Source organism: Periplaneta americana, chromosome 16 (genome assembly GCF_040183065.1).
Source record: "Periplaneta americana isolate PAMFEO1 chromosome 16, P.americana_PAMFEO1_priV1, whole genome shotgun sequence".
Classification (NCBI taxonomy): domain Eukaryota; kingdom Metazoa; phylum Arthropoda; class Insecta; order Blattodea; family Blattidae; genus Periplaneta; species Periplaneta americana.
Genome location: NC_091132.1, coordinates 164,544,564 through 164,572,030, shown reverse-complemented (window position 1 = coordinate 164,572,030; position 27,467 = coordinate 164,544,564). Strand labels below are relative to the sequence as shown.

Here is a 27,467-nt window from a genome sequence, read left to right as displayed (position 1 = left end):
AAAACGGGTTTTGCGTAATTTATTTTATATTTTTATGCTATTCAGTAAGTGTATATGTTCTTATTAATTTTACTTTAGAATCCTAGAAGAATTTCAACCGCAGTTAATCTACAAGTTTCAGAAGCTGGGAATAAACGTAATTCTTTCTGCTCCTTACAACTGAATCTTGGCCCTGATCACGTATCATGCTTTGAAATAATATAATTGTTCGTACGTGGACGGTTAATTCAATTCATTCCTAAATATATTTATGAATCATTGGAACTCTATATTTCCTGTGAGAAGAGTCAAAATTAGTAGCTTCAAAATTGTAGGCCATATCTCGTAGGGTACATCGCGTGGTGAACTCCTCTCCCTATTTCCTGAGAAATTAACTATTTTCCATACCACAAATTGGGGTAAACTCGGCCGCTGAGGTAAACTTGAAAATAAAGAAAAGGGGAGGATTTAAACCTTAATATGACATTGATTTATGAAGTTCATTATTTTTCCATTTCTTCAGAACCGGTATTTCCTTTATTATTTTGAGTCACAAATAGTGCTGATATTATGGTGTAAATGTTTACGGCAAGTTTACCGCATTTTACATTACATTTCCAGTTTTCACACGTAAACTTAATTTTAACTTATCCTATCTATATAATACGTAATTTACATGCACTTACTGTTAATATGACGTAGGTGAGAACAAATAAATGAACACACAATTTTGTTGAAAAAATTGTAACTTCAATATTAACTCCAAAAAAGTAGGCCTAATTTTATTTTCAGAGCATAAGTGGTGTTAGTCAAAAATGGGTAATGAGGGTTAAAGTAAATATTCTGTAAAATACAGCGCAAAGTAGCAGTTAATATTGAATTTATTTAAACTATTAGTAGTCAGTGAATAGCACGAAGAATATATTAATTGTTACTTTGCGCTGTATTTTACAGAATGTTTACTTTAACCCTCATTACTTAATTTTGACTTACACCACTTCTGCTCTGAACGGCGCAAATAATCACTGGGAATGTAAAATCAACACCAATAACAGTTAACAGTCATGCAAATTATTACAGAAAAGATTGCTTTTTATATTAAATTTAAAAAGGCTCTTTTATTTCTTGAGAACTTAATACGTCTGCCACATGAATCTACACCAACACATCAGAAATTTTATCGACACAGTCCGGATTTATTCAAGAAGTGAATATTTCGCAAAAGGATTACAATACTCCATGAATTCTTGAAAAATTAACACCATGATCCCTACTTGAATGCAATATAACATTCAACTTCTGAAAAATATAAAGAAAAAAACACGAATACAAAAATTATGGAATTACTTGCATTAAAAACTCTAGATACATTATCCAAAATCGGAATGGTTACACATTTACACATATGATCTCTGCAAAAAAATAATAGTGAAAAGATATCTACTTTGACATACAAATAGGTAACTGATAACTAATAAATGTTTTATAGAACACAATACGTAGGCTACCTACAACGTGGATTATTGGTTAAGACTGAGTTATGATTTTCTCTTGGTCTTTAGGGAATCTGAAGAACGACAAAATCGGAGATTTAAACTTGTTGTTATTGCAATTTTCGTCATTGCCCACATTGCCTTTGTTCCGACGCATGATTAAAACGTTTATAACATCTCGTACCCTTTAAAGCACGTGCTGGCTGAACGAGATTGTATCAACCCTATTACCAGTGCCTTGCCTGCCGCTTGGGCGCTAGTGTCGCGCATGTTGGCAAAAAAGGTGTTGAAGTTGCGCGACTGTAAGTATTAGACTGTGGTTGTACGTTGCCTTGCTCTCTCTACCTGTCTCTCTCGACGCAAACGCTAGCAGACAACCCGCCTTCCGAATTGGCGTGGACTTCTAGGCCCTTATTAAAAGTCTAGGAATTTTCTTTTCATATGTTTAAGATTAAGTGTGCAATCTCAAGTAAATAGATATTGTTATGTTTTATGTTTCTTAGAAATGCAAATTTATTTGAGAATTGTTTTTTTTTTCTATTTATATAACCTTGATAATATAATAGAGCCAGAACATTTTAATAACTAAGATACTGTTCTGTTTTGTCTTTTTGTCTCACTTAAACATTTATAATGTTATTTATTTCAACGATGTATGTTATTCAAAGTAACAGAATCGTTCCACGCCGACCAAATGCTATTTCGAGAATGACAAAACGAGACTCGAAAGACAAATTCAATGAACACTGCAAGCGAGAGCAGCAGTTAGTTTTGTTCATCTCTAATTTAGATGTTCTATTTAGTTATGATTACAATGGCAAAAATTCCGATGTCCTCTGTGATTTCCGAATTTATTATTATTTTTTATGTGAAGAAGCTTTTAAACTTAAAAGCTTCTAAACTTCATAGTGTTACAGGTAATGAACCTTAATTACGCTGTATGACAGTTGAAAAGTATTCTGCTTCGTCTTCAGCGGACTTACTACTGCTGAGATGAAGGTGATAATGCCGGTGAAATGAGTCCGGGGCCCAACACCGAAAGTTACCCAGCATTTGCTCATATTGGGTTGAGGGAAAACCCCAGAGAAAACCTCAACCAGATAACTTGCCCCGACCGGGAATCGAACCCGGGCCACCTGGCTAGACGCGCTAACCGTTACTCCACAGGTGTGGATATGCTTGTGTTTTCTCGACTGCTGTCTTCTAGGATTCTGGAAGTGGGGATGGTCGGGATGACTTCTTGTTGCTTATTATGATATCGAAAAGTGTGTGAGAGCTGAAATTTAGTTATGTATTGAGTACATGTTTGTGTATCGTCTGTGTCTACAGGGTGATTCCCGAGAAAAGGTAAAAAATTTAGGATACGATACCTTTGGCCATTTTGAGTGAAGAATTTCATATGAACATAGGTACGTTTTCGAATGATGGCGGAGCTAGATGCATTTTTTTGGTAAAACGTCTCGCCACAATGTGAATCTGACGTTACCATATGCTGCTGACGTGAGACAAGGTCACCGATCGCAATTAATGACGTAACATTGGGATCTGCATTATGAGAGATGTAGATAAGAGACGTTCATCACCTCACAAACCGGGTGGTGGGGCATATTCCATATTTTCAGAGAAGGTAGTATACACCAAAACAGGAAAAAAAAATCTAACAAACATGGATCCTAAAACTCATACCTTAAGAGCTATGAGCACTTCTTCAACATCGCTAGAGGAGGTGCTCAATGTGATGTCCGTTCATAGTAATGCATCCTTCTGTCCTACGGATTCACGCACTCTTTGAAACACTCCTGGTTGATCTCGGATGTACTGGCAGGCATTTATGACGCGCTCCTGTACTGATTCTACATCACTGATGCATGCACCAAAGCCTTCAAGTGTCCCTACAACCAAAAATCCAATGGATTAATGTCAGGGGAATGAGCAGGCCAACATACTAGGTATCCCATCGCCCATTATCTTAATTTGAATTATTAATTTTCATTCATTTAGTGTTCTGCCCAAAGGTAGGTCTTTCAATTAATCGCATTTAATATTAAACTTACCTTTGGTTGGATTCACCACTCTACTTCAAGTCCATCACACTACATCTGAGCTACTGAAGCAAGTTACGAAACAAATATATTAAGTTTCGAGTAGTTCGCATCTCCTGAGTTTTATGGTACCATTTGTAGCTTTATCAGTATTCTGCCAACACACTCCACATCTGTAGCTTAAGCATTAGTGAGTTGGTCCTCCATCCAGGTGGTCCTGGTTCAATCCACGGCATGGACGTGATTGAATTTGTGGTGAAAAAAGCAGACGTATCAGACGGTTTTCTCGGGTACTACCGTTTCTCTCTACCATTCCACCAACACTCTTCATCTTCCCATTATTTTATCTGTAATCAGCAATACAGTTACAAATAAGTTGGACTGAAATCTTGAGGTTTCCGAAGCTGAAACAGAAATGATTTGAGATTCAGGGGCCTGGGGCATATCAAGCTACACGTCTGCGGATGGGACCTAGTTGTATCAGGGATCGCTCACCTGTCAGAACCGGATTCACTAACGCCACCTATGGCTTTGGACAGTCATTGTATTTGCAGCTCATACAACGTGCTGAACCATATGAACTGGTTGCAATGCATAAAGAGCAGGAGTGGTTTTTCGGGTAAAACTCGTGAAGCGGCACTTCACCTGTTTACTAAGCGCAACTTCACTTATTTAAAAGTATTTTAATATCGTATTTTATTTCACTTCATTTTTGTCTTTTACCTTCTGCATTGTGATATGTTCTACACTTAAATGTTCTGCATTTTACTTACTTACTTACTTACAGGTTTTAAGGAACCCGGAGGTTCATTGCCGCCCTCAAATAAGCCCGCCAATGGTCCCTATCCTGAGCAGGAGTAATCCAGTCTCTATCATCATATACACCTCCCTCAAATCCATTTTAATATTATCCTCCCATCTATGTCTCGGCCTCCCCAAAGGTCTTTTTCCCTCCATCTTTCAACTAACACTCTATGTGCATTTCTATATTCGCCCATACGTGCTACATGCCCTGCCCATCTCAAACGTCTGGATTTATTGTTCCTAATTATGTTAGGTGAAGAATACAATGCGTGCAGTTCTGTGTTGTGTAACTTTCTCAATTCTCCTGTAACTTCATCCCTCTTTGCCCCAAATATTTTCCTAAGCACCTTATTCTCAAACACCCTTAACCTATGTTCCTCTCTCAAAGTGAGAGTCCAAGTTTCACAACCATAAAGAACAACCGGTAATATAACAGTTTTATAAATTCTAACTTTCAGATTTTTTGACAGCAGACTGAATGATAAAAGCTTCTCAACCGGATAATAACTGGCATTTCTCATATTTATTCAATATTTAATTTCCTCCCGAATATCATTTATATTTGTTAATGTTGCTCCCAGGATTTTGAATTTTTCCACCTCTTCAGAAGGTAAATTTCCAATTTTTATATTTCCATTTCGTACAATATTCTGGTCACGAGACATCATCATATGCCTTGTCTTTTCGGGATTTACTTCCAAACTGGGTATTATCCTAGATCATATATGTAACAGATATGTCGCGCTTATAGGCTTTGAGGTTAACAACTTTTGTCAGGTTTACTACGCTGTCATCTAGTTGTTACATAAGGGGTCACGTCATACTTCCCATTTGAATTGCATTAGCGACTGTGCTGCCATCTCGTGTTCGTTTACGGTGGCCGGGTGGCGATCCTGGCGGCTGTTCTCTTCAAAGTGCTGGCGACTTTAACGTAGCGAGGAGTTATCTGTTACATATATGATCTAGGGTATTATACATTATGTAACACTAGTCCCATTATACAGTAACTTGTCACTACTGATTGGCGCAGAGAGGAGTGGGGAAGGGTGAAGATTGCAGCTATTTCCCTCTTTCGGAGGCAGAGCTTCTCAATTTGCGGATTTGTTTACGGGTAGCCATGGCAACGAACTTTTGTAAGATTTCTATAGAGAGTCTCCCTTCGAGGGTACTTGAAACGCTGACAAAAAATTTTTCTTTTGTAGCTGCAAGCAGCCTTACAGCCTCCTGGCTTGGCCCTTTTGAAATGAAAATAACGGCACGCGAATATAATAAGATAAATTCCTTTTCTTTCATAGTGTTCACACTTCTTTATACCTCTTCATTTCAGTTTGAGAGACGTGTGAATAGAATGATTGTGTTATGTCTTGTTGTTAAAACGATATATTAGAAGATTAAGTTAAGTAGTTATTTATTTTTAGTTATATACATCAGCTGCTTGTCTATGCGGATGACGTGAATATGTTAGGAGAGAAAATCCACACACGGAAAACACGGAAATTTTACTTGAAGCAAGTAAAGTGATCGGTTTGGAAGTAAATCCCGAAAAGACAAAGTATATGATTGTGTCTCGTGACCAGAATATTGTACGAAATGGAAATACAAAAATCGGAGATTTATCCTTCGAAAGGTGGAAAAATTCAAATATCTTGGAGCAACAGTAACAAATATAAATGATAATCGGGAGGAAATTAACCGCAGGATAAATATGGGAAATGCATGTTATTATTCGGTAGAGAAGCTTTTATCATCTAGTCTGCTGTCAAAAAATCTGAAAGTTAGAATTTATAAAACAGTTACATTACTAGTTGTTCTTTATGGTTGTGAGACTTGAACTCTCACTCTGAGAGAGGAACAGAGATTAAGGGTGTTTGAGAATAAGGTTCGTAGGAAAATATTTGGGGCTAAGAGAGATGAAGTTACAGGAGAATGGAGAAAGTGATACAACGCAGAACTGCACGCATTGTATTCTTCACCTGACATAATTACGAACATTAAATCTAGACGTTTGAGATGGGCAGGGCATGAAGCACGTGAGGGTGAATCCAGAATTGTATATAGAGTGTTAGTTGGGAGACCGGAGGGAAAAAGACCTTTGGGGAGGCCGAGACGTAGATGGGAGGATAATATTAAAATGGATTTGAGGGAGGTCTGATATGATGATAGAGACTGGATTAATCTTGCACAGGACAGGGACCGATGGCGGGTTTATGTGAGGACGGCAATGAACCTTCGGGTTCCTTGAAAGCCAGTAAGTAAGTAAGTTATAGTTTTGTCATTATTTTAAAAAATGGTGACTCAAATATTTTTATTAACAATGAGGAATGTATTCTATAAACGATATAGTGTGTAGCGTGTTACAGACACCATTTTCGGGGTGGAGTGAAGGTGATGAAAGAGATATATTGTTAGCGGGAAAACCAACACCTGTTCTTAATATATCGGCAAAAAAGTTGGAAAGGAAAGGTGCAAGATCTTATACCAAACATTTTAAAAGTACGTCCTACATTGAATATCACTGGCTGTGCGGTAGTTCTTATTTGGAATAACTGTTTTGTTGGCCCTGTTTGTTAGTTGGGATAAAAAAAATCGGCATGGAACTCGGATGGATTTTGTGACTTGCTAATTATCAACCGATCACTGAACAAACATTCAGATTCTGCAGAACATCTCAAGTGTGCTTTGTAATTAATACACCTGGAGAAAAATCAGAATCCTATTTATGACGCTCTGAAAGAAAATTGAACAGATGAGTGTTGCGTGTAGTAATTAATGAAGTCTTATTTTTGGGCTATCTTTTCACGGACATGATGAAAGTTCATCTTCAACTAATTGGGGAAATTTTAAAGAACTTTTGTCACTTTTAATTTCATTGAGTCCAGTATACATCCAACAACATTATGCCAAAATCAAGTTTGTTTTTATTGGAGATGGAGTTCAAGATGGAGTCGCTGTTTTCCCGATCAATAAATTGGATAAAGTAAGAGGTTTACATGACGTTACATATATCTACACATAATATTGCAAGTACGAAAAATTGTTTTCATACAATTTTAGCAATTTAACTTACCTCATTGTTGTTATTTTGTGTTGATGTAAGTTCTGGATATATTATTTAATGTACCGAAGTACATATGATATTTTCATGCAGATATTCTGCGTCATCATACGATGAAAGAGTAATGGAACGGAGAAAAATTCCCTCCGGCGCCGGCGCTTATTCCGTCGGATCCCGGCCAACTAGTCACTCATAACAAGTGCATCTCAGCACATGCGTGGACTTCAGTCCTACGTTCATAGACATCTATGACGTAGTGCAGAGGGCGGCCACTAGAGGGAACCCAAGAGTTGGAACTTAATCTGAGACGATTCTCTCATATGCCGGGGTGGGTATCCGGTGTGGCTTAGTGGATAAAGCATCAGCACTAAAGCTGAAAACCCGGGTTCAAATCCCGGCGCCGGAGGGAATTTTTCTCCGTTTCATTACTCTTTCATCGTAAGTTCTGGATGTTAATGATGTTTGTCCATAGCCCGGCTATGCTTTTTTAATGTCGTTTGTGAAGTTGAGGAACATTTGATCATCTTGTTTTGTACACCCATTAACCCAAATGTAAACTAATGTTACAGTTTCCAAACAACGTGTTTGTTGTTATCGTACACCATGTTTTACACTGCTTACATTTACGGCAGTACGGAAAATTTTTATATTTCGATGTTGCCATATTACTTTTTCCTGCAGCGCCACAATTACTACAAGGTGTTTTATCTGGAATTAATCCTTGTTCGATGCACCAACTTACACAACTTTAGTTATTTGTGTCGATGACTTTCCATAATTCGCGAAAGTTTATGGTCTTCTGTGATGCGTGAAGTACACATATATTTGATGCACTAGGCACATGGAACAAACTAGCCATCGTAAATAGTCAAGAGTGAATCGATTTAATTATGTATAATGAGACAATTGATAGTGGATAAGTGGAGTAACGCCATCTTTCGGATATTTAAGATATTACTTTTTTGTACAATACAAGTTAAATAGTTTGTGATCTATTTGTTACATTTCAATGTACGAAAAAATTAGTAGCAAACTAATGAATCAGTTGCAAATGGACTTGTATTTTTCATGCGTTTGGAAGTAATAATAATAATAATAATAATAATAATAATAATAATAATAATAATAATAATAATAATAACGATTTATTTAACCTGGCAGAGTTAAGGCCACATGGCCTTCTCTAACACTCAACCAGGAGTAAAACTGCGTTACAAAAAAAAAACCACTACAAATTTACAAAGTGCACTACAATTTTACACACAAAACTGAATAAGATAATATTAATAAAATGTAAACAACAAGTAAGTAGAAATCAGACATAATATATAACATACAAAAAGAAAGGGAAAAGCATGATAAAATGTGAACAGCAGTTCAAAATAAATGAGGCATACAAAGTATAAAAAATAAGACAATTATTGATAATAATAATAATAATAATAATAATAATAATAATAATAATAATAATAAGAGTAGTAGTAATAATAATAATAATAATAGTAATAAAATAGTGCAGTACAAAGCATACAATGAATACAATATTTTTAGGTACACACAGTAAGGAAAATTATGATTATATATAGCTCAAGTTATCACATTATAGATATAGCATTATCGGAAAATATGAAAACAAAAAGATAAAATAAGTTAAATATCACTAGAACATAAAAAACCGTGAATACGTGGAAACAAGCAACACAACACTTGTCATAATAGTAAGTTAGTTTGGCAACTCGTCATAAGATAATTTTCTAATTTGGATTTGAAAGATTTCAATGTTCGGCAGTCCTTGATAGTATATTATGTTAATTGTGTCTAAGTATAATTTTTAAGGGTTTGTTCATTAACGAATTCGTACCATAATGACTATGGTTTACTAAACGAAAGGTCCTAGGATCGAATCCCGGTGTATTTGAAGGTGAGTTGTATATTTCAATTTAATATGAAATAGTTCGTAGAATATAGTAGGTAGAGAGAGTGAAAGATAGAAGTAGAATAAAATATGTGAGAAAGATAGTGTAGTAAAATGGTGTAGAGTGAGAGGATGGGGGATGAAAAGAGGGAATAGTGAGGGTGTCGATATAATTCATATATATATATATATATATATATATATATATATATAATATTTGTGAGACTTCTATGTTGCCAATCGCATGGCAATTTTTTGTTTTGTTTTTGCAGATCCTAGTGTATTATTTTTTCACTGGGGATTATAAATGTATACAGTTCACCTATAAATAATCTTTTTTATATTTTGCCCGCCATATCTTATTAAAAAAGTAAGGAATGCCATCCTATTGATATTACATATGTGCATAAAAATTATGTACCATCACTCCGCAAGCAATGATCAGGGGCGAATGCTAGTCACGAAAGTTAGGCTTGCTCTTTTATTCATAGAGGAAGATGGGAATATATGTCATAATTAATAAAAATAATCAGACCCACATAAATAATTTATTTTATAATTATGAAATCATTATGAGTCATGGATCATATTCGCTTATGAGATGTAGAAGTTCGATATAATATAGAGTAACAAACATGGCCAACAAAACAGTTCATTTAGTTTTTTCGACCCTGCCAACCAATGCATATTGTTGTATTCAGCTGCACTGAACGAGCACACATATTCTCTATAATGGCTGTCTTCTCTTGAATAGTCCTTCGGGAAAATGGATTCAATAATAAGGTTTCAATAACACACAATTCCGAACTCATTGCAATACTTCAAATTAATGTTTAAGAGTCAATCATACATGTAGCAGCTAGCATTCCGCTCATACAATTACATTGCAGTCGCAAATCACAGCACATTCCCGCTGTCAATACTGCTCTGTGTAACGTTAAATAGTCGTTGGTGTAGCTCTCGGACCAGAGCTTCAAACAACACATAACAGAAGCATGTGCGCCTAGGACGGACTAAGGAGGAAGGCACTTGCGCGCGCATCATATTCTCGCTATTTCTACGTCTTTCCTGTAGCTCCGAGAAACGAGCAAGCATTGCGATAGCTGCAAATGGTATTACGCCTATACAATATTCCAAAAAACAAAATTAATTTTAATGTACGTAATCCCATTTTGAGAAATACACACTGTACGAAAATATTGGGCTTGCGCAGCAAGCATAGCATGCCCTGAGAAATCGCCCCTGGCAATGATTATATATAATACATATTTATTTATTAAAATAACAATACAGTATGTAAAGAAATCCAGTCGTAAAAAGTATATTTTTTGCATAAGCTGATTATGTTTAGTTTTTAGGTCTTCACGTTACCTATTATTTGCAATGTATTAGGTACCGGCATTTTTTTTTAATTGATAGCATTCCCTTTATTAAATGAAGAATGACTTACAAATGCAATGCAATTTGGCTACCTTTGCGCATATTTTACTATAATATTTATGTTCTGTTGTCTAAAAGTACCGGTAATATAATTTTAGATTCTCTAAAGCTTAACAATAGGTCTATAGGCTACTGATTATCGCATATGAAGACATTAAAAAAATAACCCGTGTAAAAATTGCTGTTCTTCAGGAAAACAATAAAAAATAAAAGAATAACACATGTTAACTATTTCCATTCAACTGGTGTTTTGTCCTTGTGTCTATTGCACTCGACATGGGGCGTTTTTGGAGTCTATAAACATTTAAAATAGTAGCAAATGTATCATTAACTGAATTTCATAAAAAATGACTAGGTCTGTTTTTGTAATAATGTCTTCATACTTATTTCACTTGATTATAAAAAGAACTTGTGTAAACAAGGTGCATATATGTGTGTATGTATAGGGACATCATTTTATTTTTACTAACATTTTTAATATTAACCTGGCTATACCTTTCTATTAACGATTGAAACAGGAAACACCGTTTGCTACCCCTTCCACGACTGGAGTTCGATGATACTGGGGTAAAATACAAATCACTTTACTAGGTATAGGAGGGAAGAAAAGTAGTTTATCCATTTATGTAAACTAGGAAATATCGCAATTTTGAGTTTGATAATTTTCATTAGGTTTTTATTTAATCAAAATACAGTACTGTATCAACTCTTATTGTATTACACACGAATTGAGCCATCCATTCGGAAGTATTCATTATGCAGTGTATATTGTACTGTTACAGCACATTAGCGTACTATATAGAGAATGAAGTTAAATTGAAAAATAATTATAATATGGATATTTAAACACATTTTAGAAAATGGTGGCCGTTCATTTCGATACAGGCTTCAGTTCTTTTGTGCATATTATCGCACTATAGACTATTGTACCTAATTCCAATTACCAGTTTCGTCCTTCGTACGAGTAACTCATGTTGAAATAATTCTGTACCTACTCTATAAAAGAGTACCTTACGTACTGTAAATTCATTCTTCACTTCTGCCCGATCCGAAAAGATAAAATCACTCAGAAATGCTATCTACTGTCCGTTCAAGTGGTTTTGTCGCAGGGTTGTAGAAAGGGGGGGGGGGAATCACGTGACAATTAATTACTTAAGGAGGCCCTTTTATTTAAGTTATTTTAAACACTTCAATAATATTACGTAGACGTCCAATTCCTAACAGAAATTAATGTTTTCAGAAAAGAGCTAAGATAGCCCAGCTACAAAGGGGCGAACAGAAGCAGGTGGGGGAAACCGGGATGCGACATAGGGAAACGGACGACAGTACCCGTACGAAAATATGATTCAATATTGAAAGCTCTTTCGTCACTGGAAAACGCGAACATATTTCTGAAACGTACTATACTCAGTAACTCAGTACTGCTTACGCGCCCTCTGCTCTGTGTCGTGAACGGTTGGAAGTTTACTAGTAGAAGGGGTGGGAGTGAAGTACATTCCAAAACTCAGGTACAATAAAAATTGAAGTAAAAATAAAATGATGTCCCTGTATATAAAAATATATATATTGTATTATATATATATATATATATATATATATGTCTTGTGATCTAAAAGTAATGTATGTTAATATAATTTTCGATTCTCTGAAATCTAACAATATGCTGATTATCGTAAAATTATACATTCTGTAATGTGTATTGTGTTGGCCTATTTGGGTCATTCTCACGAAACCCCATCACATTTCTTTCCCCTGCATTGATTTCTGTAATATCTTTTAACTTGGGAAATATCTCCTGTGTAAATAATATATATTACACCTAGTTATCCACCATAAACATAGGTCGATATTACATTTTCTTGACGCCATGCACAGCTTGGAATACCCAAACATGTGGACACCGTGGATGTCCCACTACAAAATATAAATTTCAATGAATATCATCTTTAAACTATAAATCCGATTACAAAGAAGCATACTGTATTGACAAGTACGTAAAAGGAAGTAAATATCTCATATACAACAGTTTTATAAAAGTGCCCAATGTCACTACAGAAGTGGTGTAGTTTTTGTCCACGAGTTTTAGGCTTTGCCATGCAACGATTGATTCTTCGCTTTGAATTTGCCGCTTTAAAGGAGAAGTTCAATGTGGTGCTCCCAGAACATTCGGGAGATAAAGACTGTGAATTGCCAGTGCTTTCGCAGACATACAAAAAATCTGTACTTGCGTGTCAAATTCAAAAGCAGCATCGAATAGCAAGTGTTCATTTTTTTAAGTGGACACGCATTTCTGGATTCGCCCATACGTGTATTCTTCACCTGACATAATTAGGAACATTAAATCCAGACGTTTGAGATGGGCAGGGCATGTAGCACGTATGGGCGAATCCAGAAATGCATATAGAGTGTTAGTTGGGAGACCGGAGGGAAAAAGACCTTTAGGGAGGCCGAGACGTAGATGGGAGGATAATATTAAAATGGATTTGAGAGAGGTGGGGTATGATGATAGAGACTGGATTAATCTTGCACAGGATAGGGACCGCTGGCGGGCTTCTGTGAGGGCGGCAATGAACCTTCGGGTTCCTTAAAAGCCATTTGTAAGTAAGTAAGTAAGGACACCGTGGATAAAGTGCCAGGTCAACTACGCAAGGTGGTAGGCCTATTACCAACTGCTGGGTAAGTAATGACTTCATAAGCTACTTATCTAATATGATCGGAAAAAATAATATGTTTAAAAGTAATTAGAACACACCAGCGCAAAGTCTGAAATGGGACACCGTGGCCGTAAAGACAGTGCATTTATTTAGGACGGGATATTTAGTTCACGGTCCATGATAATTATAATTATAATAATAATTATTACTGATGTGATGTTTATGATGTAGATGGAAAAATATGGTCTCTACGCAGTTATATATGGATACAATATTGCGATTATGTCATGTATTTGTATTACACGATGAGTGGTGGTAACTGACTAGAGGACGGAAAAAAATATGAGATTAAGGGACGCATAAGAAAAGAAAATTTCGAGATACAAATTTATAAAAGTGAGAAATCTGACGTTTCAAAAAAAAAAAAAAAAAAAAGCCAAAAGTCGAAACGTGCAACTTGCAAGGAAAATACAACCAGAGCGTTTACGGCAACGAGTTAGATACTATAGAGAGGCTGAAGACCTCTGATAAGCGCTCCCTGCGGAGGCCAACAGTACTATGGATCGTTCCCTAAAAAACATGGCGGTCTATAGTACCGCCAGCCTTTGCAAGGATTGCTTATCAGAGGTACACTGCAACGAGCTGGTACATGTATTATATTTTTCAGATACATCAATATTTAATTTAAACATTTCGCTATAGGTTTTGTAAAAAGCTGATTTATAAATGAAAAAGTAATAATTAAGACTTTAAAATTTCCAAAAATGTCTCATTCCCTCGGATTTAAATGAAATGTACTGTAAATCATAACATTCGTTGCTGGATAATTAAACCCTTTCAATACAGGTACCATTGCCGCAGAGAATTATAGGATAAGACGGACTGAGCATAAGCGAAATATCTGTATTAATAAGTTTGTACCATAAAGAGTTTAGTCCACACCTGTGGAGTAACGGTCAGCGCGTCTAGCCGCGAAACCAGGTGGCCCGGGTTCGAATCCCGGTCGGGGCAAGTTATCTGGTTGAGGTTTTTTCCGGGGTTTTCCCTCAACCCAATACGGGCAAATGCTGGGTAACTTTCGGTGCTGGACCCCGGACTCATTTCACCGGCATTATCACCTTTATATCATTCAGACGCTAAATAACCTAGATGTTGATACAGCGTCGTAAAATAACCCAATAAAATAAAAAAAATCGAGAGTTTAGATTTATTGTGTTTATAGGACCTACTCCAATTTTCTTTTTATTAATGCGTAGGGCTATCTTTGTTAACAAAGAGGAAAGTTAGCACTTGCATCACACACAATTTGTCATTATTGTTCAAAATAATGTAAGAACAGTTTTATTCTGCAAAAGCCTCTGCCAAGTTGCGAGACACGTGTGAGATCAATGTTTGTTTCAAATTATATTAGACTACACGATGTCTCCATCACGCGACAATATTTGTTTCAAATTATATTAGACTACACGATGTCTCCATCACGCGAAAAGAAGTGTAGCTAGCTGTGGCTCCTGTTGTTTCTGATAGCAATGTTAATCGTAAGTATCTTATCTTTTCAATAAATGTGGTGAGTTAATATCATGAGTAACTTTCTATTAGTGTCATTCTTTAATTATTATGTTGCTTGCTAAGAGGTTACCGGTATTTGTAGTTTTAATAATTACAGTTTTCAAAAGTTCTCTTTGTTAATTCCAATTTCAAATGAATTTTTCTCAATAATTTATTACTGGATATTTTTTTTTTAATTTTCGCTACTACCTTTCCTATATTTCACTCCTATTAGTTACATACATCGGCTCTCTTGAAATCACCTGGTGAGCACTGAATTACATAATTTCATATTAGGTTAGATTAGCTGTAAGGTAATTAAATTTGTGACGAAGTCAAAAAATTATTTATTTTTCTTCTGCCGATTAAATTCATCCGTCTTTAGGTGCTTTGCCCACGCCTAGGAGCTGCGTGAGGGAGAAACGGGGATGCTTCTCGATGTAGACCAGACCGTAATGCAGGTTGTGTGACGTCACTCGAAGGGTCGGGCTTTTGTATTTGAGTATACGGAGCTCAGTGAAATATATTACTTTATTGCGTGCCTGTGCTCAATTTTATTTAGTGTAATGTGTGCATAACATCCGTTAACTTCTTACTGCATAATATGTTGCAGAAATAATTACAAAACTGTGTTATTTTAATGTGAACTGAGTTTTACATGTTCACATAACCTGTTTGCATCAACATTTTAAGTTTGCAATGGAAGCTATTTTGAGATTTAATAAAGAAGAATTATTTATATTGTGATTTTAATTTAGCACATCTATCTTCCTTCTTGTTCGTAGTAAATTTACCACAGTCCCTCCTATGAAATTAGTGTATGTACAGTTGTGTGTAACTTCCTCTGGTAGGTTACATAAATACAATTCAATACAACCCAGTATAGTAGGGAACAAATAAATAATACTATTAGATTTTTATTCAGTGTAATGTCTCCATAAGTTCAATTTATTTATTGCATAATATGTTGCAGGAATAATTATAAAACTGTGTTATTTTTATGTGAAGAGAATTCATCATGTTAACATAACCTATTTGCGTCAACATTTTAAGTTGAGAACGAAAGCTATTTTGAGATTTAATAAAGAATATATTTAGGATAAACTTCAGAACACGGTTACCTCACCACAGTCCCTCCTATGAAATGTTCGTACGGTTACATTATTTCCCCTCGTAGATAGTCGATAAATACAGTTCAGTACAACCCAGTATCGTAATAATATATTAATTAAAATACAAATTGAGCGTGAGGGAGTATCATACATGACATTATGCTTAATTGTAATGTATAATTGTGAATATAAGGTAAATACAGTAAACATGACCTATAATATCTATATGGCATTATAACGTAGCTATGGAATGATAGGGCATTGGAGAAAATCAAAATTACAGTTATTTTATGTAACTACTTCCTAATTTAAACTAAATACATTAAGCATTCATGATCTTTTTCCGGAAATGTTTTGTCAGTGTCTATAACTAGTTTGTGTGAAGATTTCTTAACGCAAATGCTTGCTTTCACTCTAAAATAATTATTCAGCAATATATTTATACATATATTAATGAAGTAGTCTGCAATTTGAATAATTGTGCTTTCACATTCGACATGATAACATAAACTTGTATATCTAGACAGATGCTTAGGGGTTGCCTTATTGCAGTACAGCTGTCGTTTAGTCAACTGTCCGAAGGCCAATAAGGTATCACTCATAAAGCAACTAAGCCAAGAGATAATGGGGGTAGGGTGGCCAGTTCCTTTTTCCCTTTCTTTGCATACATTGCTGACTATGACGGAAACTAGCGGTGAGGTAGTTCCGATAATTTCTGAAGTGAAAACCGTTGAATTTATTTTTTGTGAAGATGCATTTGATCCTATAGGTACGCAAAGCATAATAAAAGCCTAAACTAATCAAACTAATTCGTATATGCAAGGTGTATGAGTACGAAGGGAACTACCTCAACGCTAGTTTAGCCCTAATAACATATTGAACTAATCAGACTTCAGATTGAAGTACCGTATGAAACGAATAAATAAAACTGAAATATAGACAAATTTTATTTTTGCGAGATCGTGCGTATTTGCTTGGTTTCCGCACAAAACCAATCCGCGTAAAGTCTAAAATTCCACATTCAGTATTCCCAACGTAACACACACAACAATTTCCCTCTTCTTACCGCTTAAGTGACATATTGATTTTACTGCTTCAGGCTTTAAACATATTATTTTTAGAGACGTTCAATATAGTAATAATTATAAATTGGAAACTTACCACTGCAATTTCATCTAAATTGCACTGTTAATTATTGTTTTTAAATATTTGCAAAAATTAAGTAAATTCTAAATCATTACATAACCTTACCGTTTGTTTTAAGTTCGCATTTATAGACTGGGGGAAAAAAAAGACAGACGTATATCACGGTCTGCTGGAGTATAGTAAACACAGAAAACATTTTAAAGCAACAATGTTGAAGATAGATATTTTTGTTTTGCTAATTTGCCGTCATTGAACAGAAACCAAGATGGAGATTTCATTGCAACTAATTAGAAATTCCTCTTTCAGGTATATAATAAACGATCTTCGCACAAAATAATGTACGATACACGAGCGGTATGTTTTCTTTCAATTCTCGGAAATTGAAAAAGCTCAACTACGTTTCGCTTTTTCAAACGTTTCCTCGAACATGAAAACTTCAACATACCGCTCTTGTAACGCATATTACTATTACAAGTTATACGTAGCGTTATGCTTAATTATAATGCATAATTGCGAATATAGAAATAAGGTAAGTACTGATAGGGTAAACATAACCTATAATTCCACCTCAAAATATGAGTGCGATGCAACTGAAAATTATTGAAAGGTGCATAAATGAATGTGCAAGAATTTCGTAATGCAGTGTGCGTGTTTTATTTCAATTAATTACAATATTAGGTACTGTAACAGTAATGAAAACTATACGGTATAATTTTTCGTAATATACTATATGTATCTCGTTTTAAATTCAAATTGTGTAAATTATCAAACGTCGTATTATTTACAATGTTGGTTATTCACACATAAAAAGGGCACAATAGTTTAAATTTAATAAAACAAATACGGTACAGTAACAATAATGGATTAGACAAGAGTAACATCAGTAACGCTGCACTTAGGCCTAATCCAGTGGCGAGGCGTGGGTCCAAGAGTAGGGGAAGCTCGTCTGTAGAAGGGTTAAAATGTTATGGTTTATTTAACGACGCTCGCAACTGCAGAGGTTATATCAGCGTCGCCGGATGTGCCGGAATTTTGTCCCGCAGGAGTTCTTTTACATGCCAGTAAATCTACTGACATGAGCTTGTCGCATTTAAGCACACTTAAATGTCATCGACCTGGCCCGGGATCGAACCCGCAACTTTGGGCATAGAAGGCCAGCGCTATACCAACTCGCCAACCAGGTCGACTGTAGAAGGGTCTTTTCCAACTTTTGCCATAAATTACATAAATTTAATTGCTTTCTGAATTATGTTAACATTTTTATAAAACCTGAAAATCCTTACCGGTACCTTATTTTTTGAAGCTGAGTTCAATCCTACCCTTACCAGATCAATATACAAGATTTGTCCAGTAATAATCTAGGATCGTCTACTGGTGGTGCGACAATTCAAGTTAATAAAATTACGATTCTTCTTAACAATCATAATATAATTTGGTTAATTGGGTAAAATTGCATGCTGCGGAAGTTAGATTTATATAAGAGTATAATAAATAGGATTGTAATGGATATTACAAGGGCAATAATTTCTTCACACGCACATTGTGAATAAAACAGAGAAGAAAGCATTTTAAAATATCCGAAATCGTACAAAATATCGGAGAAACCAATTTTCCCTGCACAAATTGCACCAATTGAAAAATATAATTACCATTCACAATAAATACTGTATTTTATGGATTCTAAAAAGTTGTTTATTAATCTAGAGGTATTGGCTGATGACTATACTAAATTCCAGCACAACATTCATTTAGAATATGTAGAAATTACACTTTGGATTTTACTAAATGTATAGGCATACTATCGAAAGGTGTTACATACACCCTTAAATACTGTACATGTGTTACTTGTGCGATATCCGATGTTCAATTTTTTAAAATATAATTCATAGTATTGAAACTGCCATATTGAACTCGCACAAATTGTATTATTCGTAATTTTCGTCTCGAAAACTAAGATATCTAATTTAATTTTTCGCCCATTTTTGTCCCACTCCACCACTTTAGGGACAAAGTCGGACTAAATAATACCTTATTCGTATTCTGTGATCGCAAAGATCCCCAGATATCGAGTTTCAACGAGATCGGATGACATGAGATTTCTCACTTCCTTCTGCCTTTTCATCAGTATCTTAGGATATGGTATTTAAAAAATCTAAGATTGTTTAACCAATATCGTAGAGAGTAACCTTCATTTTAAATTTTACGTCTCTAGTTAAATATAGTTTAGTGAATTTTTAAAATCGTCGACTTCTTTCTCTCTCCTCTCTGCTCGGCAAAAAAAAAAAAAAAAAAAAAAAAAAACTGACGTTATTTCAAAGGAGTAGCCTACATGAAATTGAATTTTTTTTTACTTTCCTTATACATTTTAGAAACAATTCTGAGAGATGAGATGAATAGTCTAACCCAATTTTATGAATGAATCTTTGTTTTAAATTTAAAGGCTGCACGTCTGCTGGTTAAAAAATAAATCGGTATAATTATTTTTAACATTACTGCCTCCCATTTTGCATCCCTTAATGTTCGTATTTCGTAAAACTCAGTCTTATCTATTGACTAAGGATTAACATATTTCCATATATATATATATATATATATATATATATATATATATATATATATATATATATAACATTATATTTCCATTTAGTACAATATTCTGGTCACGAGACATAATCATATACTTTGTCTTTTCGGTATTTACTACCAAACCTATCGCTTTATTTGCTTCAAGTAAAATTTCCGTGTTTTCCCTAATCGTTTGTGGAGTTTTTCCTAACATATTCACGTCATCCGCATAGACAAAAAGCTGATGTAACCCGTTCAATTCCAAACCCTCTCTGTTATCCTGAACTTTCCTAATGGCATATTCTAGAGCGAAATTAAAAAGTAAAGGTGATAGTGCATCTCCTTGCTTTAGCCCGCAGTGAATTGGAAAAGCATCAGATAGAAACTGGCCTATACGTACTCTGCTGTAAGTTTCACTGAGACACATTTTAATTAATCGAACAAGTTTCTTGGGAATACCAAAGACACATATAGACTACTGTAATATTTGTTTAGTTTTTGGAGGTGACTGTCCATAGTGCACAAATACTCGGGCGTGCATGTTTACTCTTATGTCCTACCCATTCCACTGCGACAGAGAAAACAGCCGATCTTGCAGCGGTGAGGACTCTCTCTCCAGTTCACATTAAGAAAATCCATCTGCCAAAATCCCTGGCGCGACCTATACTTGAAAAATGTGAACGAGGCTTGAGGAATAGCGGGCGAAAGGAAAGGTCACGAGATAACTTGAATGACGTTCAAGACTACAGTCGGAAGGGAAACGACATCGACAGAATCAGTCTTGCGTTGTGATAGTTACATTACGGTTCTAGTTTCAGTTCCACTGCATGTGAATACATGTCTTGTTTATTTTATTACCGTATTTGCTCGCGTAATTTGCGCACTTTTTAATTAACTTTGGCCACTGAAAAATTGGGGTGCGTAAAATATGCGGATTTTTCAAATAAGAGGTCCTGTTCTGAGTTTATCTCAATTAGCATATGTATAGGTAAGTATTTACGGTAGGGCTAATTTTCTATACCGGTAACTTGTCTCTACCAAGGACAAGCATTGTTAAAGTAGCGGGACTTTGGGGTTTCTTTCTGAAGCAGGTACTTCAGTTGCTGGTGAATGACCTACAATGGACTGTAGGGAAGGAAAATCCCTACTACACTGAAAAAAAAAAAAAAATGTACGTAATCCCTACTACACTGAAAAAAATATGTACGTAAAATGTGTGCGCAAAATACACGGAGCAAAAATAAAGTTCAAAATAATCCCTTAAAAATTAGGGTGCGCAATATACGTGGGGGCGCAAATTACGCGAGCAAATACGGTATGTAGCGATGGAGCGTTCCCTTCGCAGAGTATCGTTATTTTATTCGTAAATATAATGTTGCGCGTTTAATTCGCTTCGAATTCTTTTCTTACTACGCTTTCATTTTCCTGGTGATGTCTCCATCTGTTTATCTTCTTGGAAGAGGTAGTACTTTCATCGGCCCGCACCTCTCGGCGTGCCTAAATACAGACAATAACGTCACCAGTTCACCACTGCGTTCCTTGCGCGCGCTATAAAGACCTTGACAAGTTGGGGACGGCAGTCAACTAATTATAGTAGCCTCGTGGGCGAAGGGAAGAGAGTTCGCCTGCCAGCCGTCCCGGGTCACTGGTCCAGGGTTGCCATACGTACGACTATAGTCGTACGCATACGACTCGTTCTACGAGGTACGACCGCACTCTATGTCGTACGCAATTTTGTACGACTATTTCACTGAAGGGAAAAAAATAATTGGGAACTTATAATGTTGGTCTGTAATTAAAAATGAAATTTATGGTTAATCCATCCCTTTCAGATAAGTTTTCTTCATTTAATATGTCCTGGACTAATATGAAAGAAACATGCTTTTAAGGGGGGGGGGATGCTTTGAAAATCGATCTGTAACTATGCTTGCCATGCAAGTCATAATTTGTCATCTTGACCTCTAGGTTTCACGTAGACGGCGCGGTTATATCAAAATAATACGAGTTTAATTTTATTAACTTCCTTGTTTGTTCGATAAAGGAAATATTTTATCAATTACTACTTAACTACTTGAATTTATACCAAGTGTTTATCATAGCAATATTACTGACCATTACACTACCATTGCTTTAATTACATTTATTAATAAAGTAGACTTTGAAGACTCCGAGACTTATATATAACAGTAATATCAATTATGATGACCTATTGTTAGATATAGGTAATGAAACATGGGATACTGTACTGAGTTGTAATGATCCGATAATGGTATCGAAATTTTTTACCAAATTTTAAATACGAATATTATAAAGCACACAAATAAAACTACTCAAAAAGTTTCTTGTAAGTTTAAAAAGATTAAACCATGGATTACAAATGGTACAGTTAAATCAATCCGTATGAAAGACAAACTCGCATGCAAATTAAGAAAAGAACCATTTAATATTATTTTAAAAAACAAATTAAAAAAATTTCGTAACATATTATCTAACATAATAAAGAGAGCGAAAGCTAATTATTTCTCTATCAAATTAGAAAAATCTATACTAATAATAAATCTGTAGCCGAAAATTTTCTGGTAATTTTCAATTTTCCAAAAATAATTGTTCGTAACATATATAATTAATCACCCTGGAACCGAAAATCGCTTTTTTGACATTTTTGTTTGTATGTCTGTCTGTCTGTATGTTTGTTACCTTTTCACGCGATAATGGCTGAACGGACTTCGATGAAAATTGGAATATAAATTAAGTTCGTTGTAACTTAGATTTTAGGCTATATGGCATTCAAAATACATTATTTAAAAGGGGAGTCATAAGGGGGCATGAATTAAATAAATCGAAATATCTCACTTATTGATTTTTGTGAAACAAAAGTTTCTTTAAAAATAATTTGCGGTAAGTTTTATTCCTTGAAAAATTTTGATAAGACTGATATTTAATGAGATAAATGAGTTTTAAAATTAAAATAACTGCCATCTAAGGCCGTGTAATGAATTAAAAAACAAATGACTTCGTCTATAAGAGGCCTTGGACAGCAACAATCGAAAGCTATGAAAGATAGCCTACAGAGAATGTTTCTGTGTTTGTATGAAGTAATATCGGAAGCTAAATTAACCGATTTGTATAATTAATTATTATTTCACCATTGGAAAGTGTAGTTTCTCTAGATGGACATAATGCTATAATGTTATTACAGTAACTTCTGATATAATATAATATAATATAATATAATATAATATATAATATAATATAATATAATATAATATAATATAACATAATATGTAATATTATATAATATAATTTAAGTTATTTCAAGGGTTCAGAACCATAGTGGGCCAAGCACCATTTACTGAATACGTAGAAAACAAGGGTTAAAATTAAGTTATTACCATAATTCAATGGAAACCTATAACAAGTAAAATAAAATATACACATTAAATCTAAATGATGTCAATCTTCATTAAACTATGGTTGCATGTAATAAAAATTAAGAAACATGTTAAAGGAATTGTCATTGCACCAAGTGAGTGTCTCTGGACCAAAATGATCGCATTTTAATTATTTGGATGCAATTTAAATTAAGTAACATATTAAAAGATTTATCCTTCTATCAAACACGAATGTTCCCTGGATCAAATGTCCTATTTTAATTATGTAATTACTTTATATTTATTTGTAACGGGTGTAGCGGAGCGCACGGATACGGCTAGTATAGCAATAATTCTAAAATGTTTTGGCAAACTGTGCGAGAAGCGGCAAATATTGAAGTAAATAAAAAGAACAATATACTGAGATTGTTTCTAGAAAGTGTTTAATCTTAAGTGATAAAATACATATTGCAACAGAATTTAACTCGTATTTTACAAACATTGGGTTGGATATTGTATCGTCTATAAAAAATAACAATTTTCTTAGAAATATAACTTCAGTAAATGTTTGTATGTATCTTTACCCCGTAACAGATGATGAAATAATCAATATAGCCAAAACTTTAAAAAATAATGTATCACCTGGTCCTGATAATAAGTGCTAAAATACTTTAGATGGTTATAAATTATATTGCCAAACTTCTAACTCATTTTTAATTTATGTTTTCTAAATGGCAAATTCCCAAATAAATTTAAAAATGCAATTGTGAAACCTATTTTTAAAACAGGAGACAAAAGAAATATGAACAATTATAGCCCAATATCATTACTTTCATGTATTTCAAAATTACTAGAAAAATGTATTAAAGTTCGATTAATGAATTATCTTGATAAACATAATATATTAAGTGATAATCAATTTGGTTTTCGAAAAAAATTCAGTACAGATAATGCAATATATCAAGGTAGCAAATGTATTGGTATTTTCCTGGACATAAGAAAAGCATTTGGTACAGTGAAACATGATATCTTAATTAAGAAATTAGACTTATTAGGAATCAAAAGTAATGCTTTAAACTTAATAAAATCGTATCTTAACGACAGAATTCAAATAACGAAAATTCACAATTATTCAAGTGAACCTTCAATTATTAATATAGGTGTTCCCCAAGGCACAGTTGTAGGCCTTATTATATTTTTAATATATATTAATGACTTATTAAAAATTGACTTACAACAATACAATGGTGTTCACTATTCTTATGCAGATGACACAGTTTTACTGTTTGGTGGAAAAACTTGGTATGATGCATATAATAATTCAAATAATGGACTTAAATGAATAAAAAAAATGGTTTGACATAAATTACTTTTCTATCAACGAAAATAAAACCATAATTATTCCATTCTCATTATCTGAAAAATGTAACAAACCTCCTACATCTATATTAAGTATTAAATTACATAATTCTTATTGTTGACTTATACAGTGTAAATGTCCGATTATTAAAGAGTCCTCTGAAGTTAAGTATTTAGGCATAATTTTCGATAATCATTTAAAATGGAACCAACACATTAATTACCTTCGTAATAAATTACGTAAAGTAGTATATTATTTTGTTTTATTGAGGAATTACTTGTCAATAAGTTTATTACGCACAATACATTTAACTTTATTTCAATCGGTAATTATGTATGGAATTATAGGATGGGGTAGCTCATTTAAATCCAATTTTAATCCACTTTCTTTATTACAGAAGAAAATAATTAAAATGTGTCTTCATAAACCTATTGATTTTCCATCTCAAAATTTGTTTTTAGACTTTAATGTACTTAACGTAAGACAAATTTATTATATGTATTAATAAAATTCATACATAAAAATCGAAATAATTTTGAATTGTATTCTCATAGTTATGAAACAAAAGGTATGAATTCTTTCAGATTGTTTGAACCAAAATGCAACACTGTTACAGTATTTAATCATTGTAGTATTTTTATTGGGTTATTTTACGACGCTGTATCAACATCTAGGTTATTTAGCGTCTGAATGATATGAAGGTGATAATTTCGGTGAAATGAGTCCGGGGTCCAGCACCGAAAGTTACCCAGCATTTGCTCGTATTGGGTTGAGGGAAAACCTCGGAAAAAACCTCAACTAGGTAACTTGCCCCGACCGGGACTCGAACCCGGGCCACTTGGTTTCGCAGCCAGACGCGCTGACCGTTACTCCACAGGTGTGGACATCATAGTAGTAATTTAGGCCCAAGAATATATAACAAATTGATATTTAAATATCCTAATCTTGTCACTTCTAATAGTTCTAGTATTAAATTTTAAAAGTTATGTATGGATTTTATAAAAATTGAAAAATTGTTAATTTAAATGTATATACTATAATTGCATAGTAGACGTAAGACAAATTGTATTGTATACTTATTAATTTCAATTCAGGAACCCGTCCCTGAGCACGAGTTCTCCTCTTTCAGGGGCGAGCTAAAGTTTTTTTCTATATATAACATATGTTATAATTATGAGCAAAATAATAAATAAATAAATACAAAATTAGTTAATTGAATAGTACCGCAGTAGCATTAATAAGTCTAAACGCGCCGACATTATAGAGGTGTCGGGTTTGAGTCAACTGTAGATGAATTAATTTGATATAATTTTCAGCCGCCACATTTATTGGCCTATCTGCTGCGGCGCCGGCCAAAGATCAAATTCTGCTGACTGTTTCTGTTTCAAACCAAGCGTCATCGTGCACGCCTTACTGCGATGAGAGTATTGATGATGATGAAATGGGTGGTGATTTGTTTCAATGCTGAATGTCATGTGGCTGTGAACTATAATCAGTAGTATTTTTATTTGGAACTAAAATTTACTGGTAGTAATATTTATTTTGCGATTCTTTATCACCCGCGTAACGACATGAAAGTGATAATGCCAGTGAAATGACTCCAGCGCCGAAAGTTAACCAGCATTTGCTCTTAATGGGTTGAGGGAAAACTGGAAACAACGTCAACCAAATGACTCGTCTCATCCGGGATTTTAACTCTGGCCTGCTCGTTCCACAGTCAGACGTGCTAACCATTACTACACAGCGGTGGACTAGAAGTATATTAGGAAGCTGAGAAATGTACGACAATTTTACGCTGAAGTATGATAATTTTTATAAGTTAGTACGACGGTTTCGATTCCTTTATCTGGCAACCCTGCACTGGTCAGACCAAGCCAATGTATTCTAATGCGCAGTCCATGCTTGCAATTCGAACCAGCCAGAACGCTCTCCATCGTCAATATTGTGATTCGTTAACTAATATTTTTTTTTTGTTTTTATATATTTGTCTATTTTATCAACTGAGTGTATCATACTATTATGCGTTAATTGATATTTTACCGATAATAAATCTAAAGGACAACGGGAAATAGGGATTAACACTAAAATAAATAAATAAATACAAAAATAAATAAAAATAGATAATTTGGCATTCATAATATATAAATGTCGGAGTTTTGTTACTTAATTTGCACCACAAATAGTACATTATGCAACGAGCCTATAATTATAGTAATTAAGACGCGAGGATGTTTATGAAACGAGCGCAAGCGAGTGTCATAATTTTCATACGAGCATCTTAATTACCATTATAGGCAAGTTTCATACGACTTTTTATGCTCGACCATATTTCTAACTTGAAATTATTCATAAGTTTTCATGTTATTCTTATGTGACTGGGGAGCGAACTGACCTTGTGCAATCTCATAATTGTGACATTTGTGCGCAGACGCGAAAGTATTGATTTTTTCCGGGCAGCGAATGTCGACGACCTTGATATAATCTAGAAAGTAAGACAAACGTTAAACTTGATATAACCTTGAAATTGAATTCTACATTGAAAAACGAGATGAAAAATTGAATTTATTTGAATATTATTTACAATTAACGCTAATTATTATAGTAACAGAACATAACCTTCTGCGACAGTATTGGATTTCCAACCTGCTTGACGTTTTTGCTAGTTTTCTTTCGATTGCATATCCGAGAATAATCGAAAACCTGAACTTTAATCAATAGGTGTACTTTAATGACATTTATTAAAGGACTGCTACCAGGTGTATAATTACTACATTTCGGCATGGTCGACCATAAAAAAATATGAAAATAAATGTTAGCATTACATAGTTATGGTAGTAGTATATTGGAAAATTTGTGCATATAGCCTGATTACAATATGTAAGTAATCCTATCCCAACCTAAGCAATGATAGTCTTGTTTCCTACATGTTCCTATAATTATACAAAAACAAGGATTATCTAGTTTGCAATCTGTGAAATTCCTC

At 34.3% G+C, this 27,467-nt stretch overlaps 1 protein-coding gene and 1 non-coding gene across 3 annotated transcripts in view; one reads left to right on the top strand and one right to left on the bottom strand.

The window, feature by feature from the left end:
* LOC138691753 (serine/threonine-protein phosphatase 6 regulatory ankyrin repeat subunit B-like) overlaps positions 1-27,467 on the bottom strand; it is a 78,113-nt gene that overhangs the window by 15,253 nt on the left and 35,393 nt on the right. For both annotated transcript variants that reach the window (XM_069814095.1, XM_069814094.1), the window contains 2 exons: positions 3,527-3,861; positions 3,159-3,364 (listed from right to left, as the gene is read on the bottom strand). The gene's annotated coding sequence lies outside the window, so the exon portion shown is untranslated. The remainder of the gene's footprint in view (positions 1-3,158; positions 3,365-3,526; positions 3,862-27,467) is intronic.
* TRNAF-AAA (transfer RNA phenylalanine (anticodon AAA)) lies at positions 7,709-7,779 on the top strand. The gene has a single exon. It is a non-coding gene; the product is annotated as a tRNA-Phe (tRNA).